Genomic DNA, 13,806 nt, shown 5'->3' on the forward strand with positions numbered 1-13,806 from the left:
TCATGTAATTATTAATTSGATTCAATTTTAATAGAAGGATTTAGAAATGTTTGTATAGATGAAGGTATAATGAAAAAAGTGCCTTAGAGAAAGGGATTCTTTTGGTGGATATAAATAGAATGTGTAGGGTACTATTTTGGGATGAGGATTGGTTTCAAGCTCAACTTAAAAGCCGCATCACGTTTTGTCTTCTAGTAAGTCAATTGTTTGGGGTGCAAGCCACTCGTTAGTGTTTACGTGAGGAAAGATACCATAAATGCACATGGTAAATGGTATTAAAAAAAAATGCATTGTGCATGTTTATTTACAAAACAACATTTATACTGAGAAGTGGTTATTTTMAAGTTATACTTGTTTAAGATTTGTATGTATGATTGCTTGATTTCTGATGCAATACAGATAAGAATAGAAATTGATACCTGGGGTTGATACCAAACTGGTAAACCAGCATATTCTACCATGTCACTTGTGCTGTAAATGCTAATGAAGAATGCATATAAAAGCGCTGCTGTTTTTTTGCTGTGTGATATATGCCATTTTTGTTCTCCTTTAACTTTCAGCACATGTAATTAAAACCTATCATGTAACTGTAACTGAAGAAGTGTTACTGCTTATTCTTTACCAATACAGGAAATKATTTGTTGACTTAGTTGAMTGRAGGTAGTTCTTTTGTGTGTTTTGAGGGAAGTTTGATTCCTTCTCTGAAAGACAATGGAGGGCTGTCGATAATGTACCTTATTGTTGTCAATAAAGTTCACTTTTTACAATTGATTGGTATTTTTATTTAATGTTGTTTTCCATCAAGTTTCAACATCAGTGTTGTWGTCCATAGTACCATTKATMTGTATATCATGAAGATTGACCAARGGTTCTACAGTGAATTGAATGCACCTGCACATAGTACTATGCACTTAGTTCCAGGGYTTGGCCTACTSAGTACAGTTGTTGAAGGTCCTGCTTAAACCCTGCAGGTTTTCATTTTAGTCAAATYACCAGTGACACATGACCGAGAACTCAAATAGACTCACTCTGATTTGCMCTTGCTCTAAAAACATCAGATGTATTTGTGTAGCTACCAGGTGTAATGGWATTCGTCCTCCTCATCTGACGAGGAGTAAGAAAGGTCGGACCAATATGCAGCGTGATGATTATCCATTTTAATGAACACGAATAATCTAACAAAACACGAGAACGAAACGAAACGGTCCTGAAACGGTGAACATACACAAACACAGGAACAGGAACAATCACCCACAAAACACAATACAAAACAGGCTACCTAAATATGGCTCCCAACCAGAGACAATGACAAACACCTGCCTCTGATTGAGAACCATATCAGGCCAAACGAAAACCCCATATAGAAACACAAAACATAGATAACCCACCCAACTCACGCCCTGACCAAACTAAAACAAAGAAAATACAAAATAACTAAAGTCAGAACGTGACACCAGGGTTATACTCCCTGGCTTTAGGTAAACTCATAGTACATCTACAAATATCGAAATGGCTGTAAAGCCAATTGAAATGGCTGTAAAAAAAAAATCCATTACTTTATACTGATCATTCCGTATCTATTGTTTGTGGGACAGTTACTACTGCTGGACTCGCTGGACTGTCGGACTACAGTATCATCAACATATTGGAGTTTCATTTTAGGGGAAACCAGTGCATTTTCTGCCAAGTCCTCTCTGCCAGTGGTGCGGGGCCTGATCGATCACTTTGACACTTTTATAACCATTTATCACTTTTACCTCTGCCTCAAGTTGTTAATTCATTTAGAGGAGTCACTGTCACACACCATGCCAGGTAAGTTCTCATCATTATATCATAACCATTTTAATATAACCTGTCAGTGTCAAATTGATTGACATCACTCTCTTGCACTCTCTAACTTAACGCAAGAGGAAAAGAGGAAGTGCTTGACTCTCGAGAAGAACTTGAGAAATGAACTACTTTTAACTCGTAAAGAACATAATGCTGATGGCACTATAAAACTGTGAAACTCCCCTGCTGGGTGTTAGTCATCTATTTCTATAAATAACACCTCCCACTCTTCCTTACTGTGCCACCAGCAAACCAGGCCTTTGTCTTCCTGTGCCACCAGCGAACCAGGCCTTTGTCTTCCTGTGCCACCAGCAAACCAGGCCTTTGTCTTCCTGTGCCACCAGCAAACCAGGCCTTTGTCTTCCTGTGCCACCAGCGAACCAGGCCTTTGTCTTCCTGTGCCACCAGTGAATCAGGCTTTGTCTTCCTGTGCCACCAGCGAACAGGCCTTTGTCTTCCTGTGCCACCAGCGAACCAGGCCTTTGTCTTCCTGTGCCACCAGTGAATATCAGGCCTTTGTCTTCCTGTGCCACCAGCGAACCAGGCCTTTGTCTTCCTGTGCCACCAGCGAATCAGGCCTTTGTCTTCCTGTGCCACCAGCGAATCAGGCCTTTGTCTTCCTGTGCCACCAGCGAATCAGGCTTTTGTCTTCCTGTGCCACCAGCGAATCAGGCCTTTGTCTTCCTGTGCCACAGCGAACAGGCTTTGTCTTCCTGTGCCAGCAGCGAACCAGGCCTTTGTCTTCCTGGCCACCCAGACTGCTACTGCATGGGGGCTCTGGTGGTAGGACAGTGTTTACGACGACAAAGGACCACAGTCCTGCATCTCGGACAGAAATATAATATGATATCGCTGAGTCATGGAGAGTGATGCAAGACCTATTCGAATTTGAATGAAAGTTGTGTCTGTGACAGAGGTCCTTGTAAAATCAGACAAATGCAATATTTTGTCTCTCATCAGTTAAGGGGGTATTAGATTCACTGGATGGAGTCTTTTGCAATCCTGAGTGCACTGCGGACCTAGTGTATTTTTTGTGTATTGAAGTCATGTAAAATCTAATTGTAGTTGTAGTAAATCCCGTGTTCTCTCCCCATAGGGCTGCCRTGGGCCATGTGTTTGACCAGGTCCTGGTAGTGGACGTGCTGGARAGCGGAGACCAAGCACATCTATCTTGGCTGGGACAACCAGAACTGGGGGTCACTTTCACCAAGCTCCACTGTTGGACCCTCACCCAATACAGCAAATGTGTGTTCCWGGATGCAGACACACTCYTGAGTGTACTGAAATCTCCCGAGACACCACTTGTCTCTAATATAAACACGCACTCAATAATACATTTGTTTTAAAGCCAAGGAACCAATCTTACAATGTCAAAGCTTGATCTTTGACAGCAAATCAATTTTAATGTTTGATTTAAAGTAGTAGTTCAACTGCATAGTTGAACTACAAGGTACATCCTTTAAAGAACGTGTGTGTTTTTCCCCCCATGTCTGTTGTTCTTACGCAAGATTACCACACAGAGAGATGAGAGTCCACTACTCTTGTCCCCCTACTCTTCTCCTCTCTACACACCTCTACCAACGTGCCTTAGGTGGTTCTCAACAGTACACACCGTCATACCTCTTTCACAGAGCCAGGGGAGAGAAGAAGAGAAGCCAAAGGGGAGAGAAGAAGAGAAGCCAAAGGGGAGAGAAGAAGAGAAGCCAAAGGGGAGAGGAGAAGCCAAAGGTTAGAGAAGCTACAGTGTCGTTGATAGAGAACCTCACAGAATCATTACTCCGAGAAGTCACTCTGCTCACAGAGGAAAGGGAGAAGAGGCCCGATTATCCACAAAGCCAAGAGAAATGGTTAGTATTTAACAAAACGTGATATTGAGCTTGTAAACGGCGAGAGCAACTATGACTCTCTTAAGGTAGCCAAATGCCTCGTCATCTAATTAGTCATGCCTATGCATTATCTATTCATTATGATTATTAATTAGTTACGACTTAGGTGTCTGAGGGATTTTGGAATTGGTAAGTATTAGTTGTTCATTCTGATATCTCTTTAACCTGGTTACGAATTCCGATCAGCTTCAGGGATTTTGCTCAACGGGTAAGAATTGAGAGAATTTAAGGTTATCGCACTGGCACAACTAAGGTTGTGATTCAAGAGGCTGTGCACGCCCTGTCAATGTCAATGCGTCATAGGAAGGAACAGTGTGAGAAAGTGACTAAAATGCTTTCTCAACCCCTATTGAAATCTGCATCAGGGACCTATATGATTGAGGCCATTTTAGTCAATACTTGCAACCTGGTGTAAACCAGTTAGTGGGTAATAATTACCCACTCTAGGGGAGGAGCTGGAGACCCACGTGGACCCAGTGAGGAGGAGTCAGAGGTCACTGACACAGCTTTCAACCCCATGGAGGATCCTGCCACTGAACCTGTACGTCACCTGTCTACACTAACATATACTGAGTGTACAAAACATTAGGAACACCTGCTCTTGACATAGATTGACCAGGTCAATCCAGGTGAAAGCTATAATCCCTTATTGATGTCACTTGTTAAATCCACTTCAATCAGTTATGAAGGGGAGGAGACAGGTTATAGACAACTGAGACATGGGTTGTGTATGTGTGCCGTTCAGAGGGTGAGTGGGCAAGACAAAAGATTTAAGTGCCTTTGAACGGGCTATGGTAATAAGTGTCTGGCGCACTGGTTTGAGTGTGTCAAGAACTGCAATGCTGCTGGATTTTTCACGTTCAACAGTTTCACATGTCAAGAATGGTCCACGCCCTAGAGGACATCTAGCCAACTTGACACAACTGGGGGAAGCATTGGAGACAACATGGGCCAGCATCCCTGTGGAACGCTTCCAACACCTTGTAGAGTCCATGCCCCAATGAATTGAGGTTGTTCTTGCAAATCAATATTAGGAAGGTGTTCCGAATGTTTTGTACACTCAGTGTATATTTAAAAACTACTATTAGGAACTGATTTAATAAATGATCGATCTATCTTCCATGTCTAAATGGTAAACATTACAGAAATTGTTGGCAAAATACACATTCTACTGTCGTAACACCCTCTGCTGGTGCACAACAGTATTAACATAATTTACCTTACAACAAAATATCACACATGGTATTGCGTCAAGGCCTCCCGGTAACCATTCCTTTAGTGGTTTATTTTAATGTCCCTCATGTCTCCATCTTTCATTACTCTTCTGACTGATGGTGAATGGAATGGCTGCCTAATCTGTTTTAGTTATCATCTTGGTTATTTCTAACATAATTTATCATCTTGGTTCCTAATCTATTATATAATCTTGGTTTTGAACATCTAGGTTATTTCCTTGTAGACTGCTGCAGAGACAGAGGAGGATGATCTGGAGCAGTGCTGGCTGTGGTAGGAGGGCCAGGCTGACTACTTGGGCAAAGATGCCTTCGACAACTTCCAGAAAAAACTGGACAGATTCTTAGATTAGAAGCTTGTTTTGTGTGGCAAGATACTGTAGCAATAGTACTGTATACTCATGTTCATGTTTATGCGTGGTAGTGTAGGCCACCACTCTAATAGTTTAAAAAAAATGAAATTGGAATCAAGTTTGTCCATAAATAAAAATAAATAAACATGATTCCAATTACATWAAAAAAATGTGGCCATTGAATTCAAGTTGAAAGGCATTCCTTATTTTGATGTTATGCTGGAAATATCTGGAATATTTTATATTGTGTTTATGTTGCCACTAGAGGGCACTGTGGCTTTTTAAATAAAGCACTTTTCCTGGTCAAAGTTAAAGTCACACTCAACTCCAACAGCCCTATAGGGGTCATGCTAGTCTTGCATAGACTCCAGAGACGAGGGAAGCTAGGGAAAGAAGAAGTAATATTGGCCTCAGGGATCCTATTCATAGATGTTGTTGGAGCAATATTCATCTATAGGCTTGTACACCACTATTGTCCTATGAGAGAATGGTAGACCTCACTGTGAGGGTCTGGGAAGGGCTGTGTAGGCCTACCAAGGCTAAGGAGATATAAGGTAAGTACAGAACTGTTAACGCTATCCTGAAAGACTAAACACAACCTCTAACTAAATAGAATAATAACTTCTTCCAAAATGTATATAAGCTACTTACAGTAACAAGCCCACCTTCCCATTCCACCTTCCAGCTCACTATCTCTCTTGTCCAGTCTGTTCCAGTCCTTCATCTTCCCACTTGGAGAACAGCAGCAGCCTTACATAACTTAAAGCTGCACTAAAATGGACTAATCAGTGGGGCCAGCTGGCTGTATTCTCTATCAGTTATTCAATAGCATTGACATCACAATAACACTCCCAAAGAGTTTCAGTACTGCCCGAGTCTATTTGCTTTGACAATCTCTTTCATTTGACACCCAGATGTTTTCTCGGAATTCCATTGCTTTGCTGTCAGGTACATTAACTGTGCTATCCACCTAGCCAGGTTGAAACTCGAGCAAACTGCATGCACCGTTAAAAACAGGAGCTTCAGGCAATAACTTAGAGGGTGGAGGCGTGAGGAGAGAAACATATATATTTCAGTTTGTTTCCTTTTGTTTACTCCCCCTTAAATATATTTCAGTGCTAGACACTCTTCGTCCCGAATGGCACCCTATTCACTATGTAGTGCACTACTTCTACTGGCTCTGGTCAAAAGTAGCGCACTATATAGGGAATAGGGTGACATTTGGGATGCATCAACTGGTGCCTCACAGGAAGAAACTGAGGTTATCATCTCTTGGCTCTTTCAGAAGATGGGTACAAGGTTTTCTTTTGGTTGTCTGATATTCTCCCAAGAAGAAAGTGCTCTAAGCTGTCTGCTTTTAGTAATAAAGCATTAATAAAGTTTAGAGGACAATCACGTAGGCCTAGAGAAGGCGTACTGTATTTAAATGTGTGTGTTTTGTGTGTGTGTGGGGGACGCCTTGATTGCATTGAAATGAAATATGATAAGTGCCATGAACCCCTATAAGCACCTCCATATGTTTTTGGTTAACTTTGAAGCTGACTTTGAGCCTAACCTCAGAGGCAGCGTCCTAAATGGCCCCCTATTCCCTTATAGTGCACTTCATAGAGAATAGGGTGCCATTTGGGACACATCCAGACTGTGACTGTGTGGCAGTGGTTGCATGACCATTTGGATTTTGCTAGCAGTGCAAATTTGGTCTGCTAATTTGATCTGTGGTCTGACCGATAGGGTATGATTCTATTAGTGCACAATCCCTCCCATAAGGCTAATTGAGAATAGATTGCAGAAGTAATCATATTCAGATGAGGAGAGAGACCACAGGAAGCAGATCTAAGAAGGGTAGTACGCCAAAGGTTAAGGGAACTCTATGGATTTTTTAAAGTACGTTTTCAGACAGGGACCAGACACAACATTGTCTGAGGTAATACCGACAATGATATTTTAACTATAGCACAGTTAATCACCATAAAATTAAAACCATAAGAAACTATAATGACTGCATGTTGCAATTAGCATGTTGCAGTCTCTCACTACAGACTGTTGAGATGACCAGCATACACGCCAGATTTGATTCTGGGTCCCCGAGATTATGTAGCAATAAATACAACAACACTTGACTTAATGCTGGAGAATACTATTGTATGGTACTGCAATGCTTGTCATAAAAAAATACAAAAGTATCTGTTGCTGTGTTTCTCTTCAGGTTTACTATTAGATTAGCCTAGACTCATCCCCTTGACCAATCTCCTGGTAGAGTGTGGGTGTATCTCAGTATGCATTCTGCACAGTAGTGACGGCCTCCTTGCATAGGGGGCCCAGTTTCCCATCTCCTCCCGTGGAAGGCAGAATTAAGGACTGTTACGCTATAAACATAATGCACTCAATGCTACTGTGACATCATAATCAGTGACTTTGACAATCTGATGAATCAGAACCCTCTATGAAGATGGCTTCATATAGATGGCTCTAGAAGAGGGGTTTTCAACCTTTTCTTGCCCAGAGACCCCCTCCCAGGCAAATTAGCGAAKKAGGGACCCCCATCATACGTTAGCAAAAAAAAAAGAGTCACATCTTGTTAGGTGAATGATAATGTAAAGGACAAGTAATCAACGTTTTAAAATGAATAGATTTGGCTGATAGTTTTTCATTATTTTGACCTCCCAAAAATAAACACTATTTGTACAAAAGTATGTGGACACCCCTTCAAATTAGTGGTTTTGGCTATTTCAGCCACACCCATTGCTGACAGGTGTATGAAATCGAGCACACAACCAAGCAATCTCCATTGACAAACGTTGGCAGTAGAATGGCCTTACTGAAAAGCTCAGTGACTTTCAATGTGCCACCTTTCCAACAAGTCAGTTCGTCAAATATCTGCCCTGCTAGACCTTCCCCGGTCAACTATAAGTGCTGTTATTGTGAAGTAGAAACGTCTAGGAGCAACAGCGGCTCAGCTGCAAAGTGGTAGGCCACACACGCTCACAGAACAGGACAGCCGAGTGCTGAAGCGCGTAGCACGTAAAAATTGCTTGTCCTCGGTTGCAACACTCACTACTGAGTTCCAAACTGCCTCTGGAAGCAACGTCAGCACAATAACTGTTCGTCAGGAGCTTCATGAAATGGATTTCCATGGCTGAGCAGCCACACACAAGCCTAAGATCACCATGCGCAATGCCAAGCGGTGTCGGCTGGAGTGGTGTAAAGCTTGCCACCATTGGACTCTGGAGCAGTGGAAACGAGTTCTCTGGAGTGATGAATCATGCTTTACCATCTGGCAGTTCGACTGAAAAATCAGGGTTTGGCAGAAGCCAGGAGAACGCTACCTGCACCAATGCATAATGCCAACTGTAAAGTTTGGTGGAGGAGGAATAATGGTCTGGTGCTGTTTGTCATGGTTCGGGTTAGGCCTCTTAGTTCTAGTGAACGGAAATCTTAACGCTACAGCATACAATGTGGCAACAGTTTGGGGAAGGCCCTTTCCTGTTTCAGCATGAAAATGCCCCCATGCACAAAGCGAGGTCCATACAGAAATGGTTGGTTGAGATCGGTGTGGAAGAYCTTGACTGGCCTGCACAGATCCCTGACCTCAACCTCATCGAACACCTTTGGGATGAATTGGAATGCCGACTGCGAGCAAGGCCTAATCGCCCAACATCAGTGCCCAACCTCACTAATGGAAGCAAGTCCCTGCAGCAATGTTCCAATGTCTAGTGGAAAGCCTTCCCAGAAGAGTGGAGGCTGTTATAGGATCAAAGGGGGGACCAACTCCATATTAATGCCCATGATTTTGGAATGAGATGTTCGAGGAGTAGGTGTCTACATACTTTTGGTCATGTAGTGTATGTCATTTTCTTAACCCATCTAGTGACTAAATAACAGCATAGGTTTCAAGTATCATGCTAGCTAGTCTTCGGTGTAAGCCTGGGAGAAGTTACAGGAGAGACGGGTGAGACGAAAGTAACATAATGTAAACTGATGACCTGGAATAAAATAAAATACATTTTAAACACAGGTCATTGTCTCCTCTAGTTCATATTGCTTTTATAATGTTATCAAAATATCAACAAGTGACTGAATGTTTGAAAATTATATATGACATCATTAGAATTATGCCTTAATCAATTGGCTTGATGGATCAGCTTCTCACATAAGCTTTTATCAACAGGTTAGTGGTTAAAAATATATATCTTTATGATTCTGGGGGTCAATAACCTTGTATCAAGCCATGGAAATATGATAAGCATGGTGAGTTTGCCTTTTTAGAAGAGAATAAAGACATTTATTCTATCAAGACACGAGGAGCGCGCATGACAAGGACAACTGGAGCATAGCATGACTAGTAATTGAAAATTGTGAAAAACARATTCTACTACATTCTCATTCAAGTGAGATTAGAAAATTATGCTTAATAGAGCTATGTGATCCATTTTAGTCCGATTCATATTGTAAGGCAAACTATTGTGGTTTCGCAACATTGCGATGTTGACGCATGGTTAATTTTCATAAATGTTGAACCTATAYCATTACTTATTCAAATTGGCACAAATATGAAATTATGGCTGATAGTACATCGGTTGAAATTAACGAGCATTGTGCACTTCTCGCCAACTGTTACTTCTGTTCCAAGGCTGTGTTACTCCCGCCCCACCGGCAGGTACAAAAGTAACATTGCGGTAGTTCTGTTCTCGGTCTATTTAATTTCAACTAATTTACCATAGAAATGAAATTACAGTTGCTAATGGTAGAGGACACATAAGTTGTTTGTCATACAGTATGGTGTCTCTAGCTCTATCGATCTCTGAGTAATTAGAAACAAAAACAAAAGTGTTACTTTCGTCCCAGTTCTCCCCTATGTAATTGCCAGCTGAGAAAWAAAGTTGACATCATTAGAAATAAGATATTGTCCTATTTCCTACTGTAGGTATGTAATTCAAAATGTGTTTATTCTGTTGTTYCTAGCAATACTAATTTAAAAAAAATATGTATCGACTTTTTTGTTGCTGTATTGATATATTTTCGCTGACCACTAGAGGGCTAGCYGGCTCCAGGTTGAATACCCCTGCTCTAGAATGAGGTTTTTCACAGATGAGGTCACAATCAGAGGGGACAAGGGTTAAATCCATGTGCATTCAGTTACAGTATGCTTACCTCACTCTGTGAAAACGATAAATTTGTCATAATTTACCACAGGTAAGATTCTGTACAATTTGATAGAGTAATCTACAGTATCTACATTGAATTMACCAAACTCCAGCTGTTTTATGCTGCATGTATAGACACATTCTCCATTGACCACAAGTTCCACCTTGTTCCAATCAGACATTTTCTCCAAAARACTTTGATGTCCATACTCTTCCAATGCAGCTAGGAAAGTTAGAAGACGTGGATAAGTGATATTATCGGGAAAACGAAAGGTAGGCTACTAACTGCTCYCTTATATAAAACTAAAAAGGCACTTTATGACGCTGCAATAGMCACACTTATTTGAATGTAGCCAAGGATTCTATCTACTTTGGAGGCCAATCAGACGAAACGTTCTGTGGTCCACGATTCCACACGATTTATATGGGCCGTAGCGCACGATAACTACTTCATTTTGAGGCATTGTAACTATTGCTGATAACACCTTTTACCAACTAAACCTCATCAATGTCCTGGATTAATTGTTGGCCTGTATTACGCACAGCGGTGTCCCTAACGACGGAGCGCGGCCGTCATCTCCAAGGAATTAGTTTGCTGGTTTGGTGTGACTTCACTGTGAAGCCCTTTTGTGGAGAAGTTACCGCTCGACGTTATGCCGCGTTTATTTGCTGGTCAAAATTAGGAAACTCTGAAATGTCAGACTTGCTAACTGGTTGTGGTTATACACGTGCCGCATTCTACCAGTTATCTTGTCGSAAATGTACGGGTTTCCTAGATAAGACTAGCACATGAACTCGGCATAACACATGCTGCATGCAAGATGCAAGATAAGATATGTGAGGATCTGTGTTTATTGCACTATAACCCAATGCTATATCACATGTGATATAATATTAGCAACTGTTAGCCTGGGCGCCTGGGTGTCTGTGTGTGTGTGTGCTGGAAGTAACAGTTAGCCCCAGATAAGTGTGCTGGGAAGCTGTGGTTAGCCTTGAGCGAGAACAGTGTGCTTTCTATGCAGGTGCAAGTGGCTCAAACAATGTTACAGAGCTGTCTGACCTCAGTCTCTGGGGTGTGGGAGCGTAATCTACACAGCAACAGCGCCGGACACCAAGGAGCGCCAAGAGGCTGGGACCAGTCTGAGCGCCGGCGATAGGCTGAGCAAAGTTTAAACCACGCTCAGCCTCTACTGTGATAGGCCAACAGACGGGTTGGAACTACGTCTAACACCGTATAAGAACAGCTGTTTACTTACATCCAGCCAGTTCCCTGTTCTACCCTGCGAGGTGTTACAGTGAACCCGTATATACGAAAATTGCATTTACCATTTATCGCTTGAGTTTAATWAAAATACTTAAAGTATATTCGGTGACTCTGAATCACATTTTGTCCTGATACCAGATTCGAATTGACGCAAATCCCTTATAGATACAGTGTGAGTTATTATAAAATCATAGTTTAGTTTATGCGCAGACTGCAGAGTTGAACGCATATATGACAGCATAGTGGCTGTACGTCATAATCAACAACATTATCAGCATATGGATGTTGCTGTCCTCTTTTGAAATACCCTTTACRGAGTCTTTGGTTAAACATTTCAATTTGGTTAAATGACCTTATGCTATTGGCTGCCAGCCACTGTACTGTTGCGAGGACTCTTCAGTTTGAACTGTTGAAACTAGCCCTSACTCAACAAAGCCCTAGCAGCTATTCCCCAGACATTGTTTCCTATGTATGGTAAAAGGATTACATTTTACACTGAAGAGGTTTTTGCYTTTACAGGTGCTACATTTCCCRGTGGTACTAAAGTAATCTATGGGCCATATGTTATCCTGCAAGCTCAGAGACTGTTCAGTTATAAAGGTGCACTGGTCACACCTCAACACGGAACACACCACACTCCCAAACATCTCCGGCTCTAGCCATAGGAGCGAATGACATCACCGCCCAGGCAGTCTTTTGAGTTGACTTTGGGTTTGTCTGTGGGTGAGGCAGGCAACTGCATCATGGGGAAACGTTTGAGGGATGCTGCTTGTCCTGAGATTGAATTGATTGAATACCATGTAATTGGAGACCTTTGGCTCGATTTCATGAATTAGCAAACTGACTGGACAGACTGAGGCATACATCTCATACACAGATAGGCGACATGAATCACACACAACCACATGCAGGCGCTTCACACACACACCACACACACACACACACCACACACACACACACACACACACACACACACACACACACACACACACACACACACACACACACACACACACACACACACACACACACACACACACACACACCACACACACACACAACCACACACACACACCACACACACAACACACACACACACACACACACACACACAATACATCTAACAGCAGTTGTCAACATCTAAGAGACCACAGGGAGAAAGAGAGTTTTAGTACACTCCAGCTTTCATCATTGTGGAATTTAGCATTCACAGCCTGTTCCAAAGGGCCTGTATTCTGTTCCCATGACTCTGGAACACATGACACTGAGGGTGATTGTCTCCTGTGATTAGAGTTGTTCTGAACACAGACTATTACTTGGAATCTCTTTAAAATMAAGTRACATTTATGATTCTACAAACACAACACAGCAAAACGACCACATTTTGTAAATATGTTGCTGATTTTGTCTTTCAGATTTAGGAACCTCTAACACTAGTCTTCCCTATTCATTATCTAAAATCACGTGTATCTAATAAAATATTTGATTGATAAGCATAGGGAAATGCAGGTAAATAAACCTATTAAAAGTGACACGTAATTTCCTCACTCAACTCAGTTAATCTTTCCACAATGTGTTCCATATTTTTTTGTGTTTAATCAGATCATGGAAAGACCTTCCTCAATCACCATCCACTTGATTCTGTAACATCAACATCATCTGGGTAATAGCTGCCTCTGGAATACCAATGATCTGTCTAGCTTCTCTCCCATCTCTCGCTCRCGCTCACTCTCTCTCTCAGTTCAATTTCAATTCAATTTAAGGGCTTTATTGGCATTGGAAACATATGTTGACATTGCCAAAGCAAGTGAAATTAATAATCAACTAAATTGAAATAAACAATAAAAAATGAACAGTAAACATTACACTCACAAAAGTTCCAAAGGAATAAAGACATTTCAAATGTCAAATTATGTATACATACAGTGTTGTAATGATGTGCAAATAGTTAAAGTACAAAAGGGAAGAAAAAAATAAACATAGTGGTATTTACAATGCTGTTTGTTCACTGTTTTCCCTTTTCTTTTTTAAACAGGTTACAAATCTTGCTGCTGCAATTGCACACTGTGGTATTTCACCCAATATATATGGGAGTTT

General features: G+C 41.5%; 1 long non-coding RNA gene across 1 annotated transcript; it reads left to right on the forward strand.

The window, feature by feature from the left end:
• Positions 1 to 3,374: 3,374 nt before the first annotated feature.
• On the forward strand, positions 3,375 to 6,381 carry LOC111953816 (uncharacterized). Its single transcript, XR_002875920.2, has 3 exons — positions 3,375 to 3,677; positions 4,164 to 4,257; positions 5,161 to 6,381. It is a non-coding gene; the product is annotated as an uncharacterized lncRNA (long non-coding RNA).
• Positions 6,382 to 13,806: the final 7,425 nt, after the last annotated feature.

The sequence above is a fragment of the Salvelinus sp. IW2-2015 genome, linkage group LG27 (assembly GCF_002910315.2).
Source record: "Salvelinus sp. IW2-2015 linkage group LG27, ASM291031v2, whole genome shotgun sequence".
NCBI classification, from domain to species: Eukaryota; Metazoa; Chordata; class Actinopteri; order Salmoniformes; family Salmonidae; genus Salvelinus; species Salvelinus sp. IW2-2015.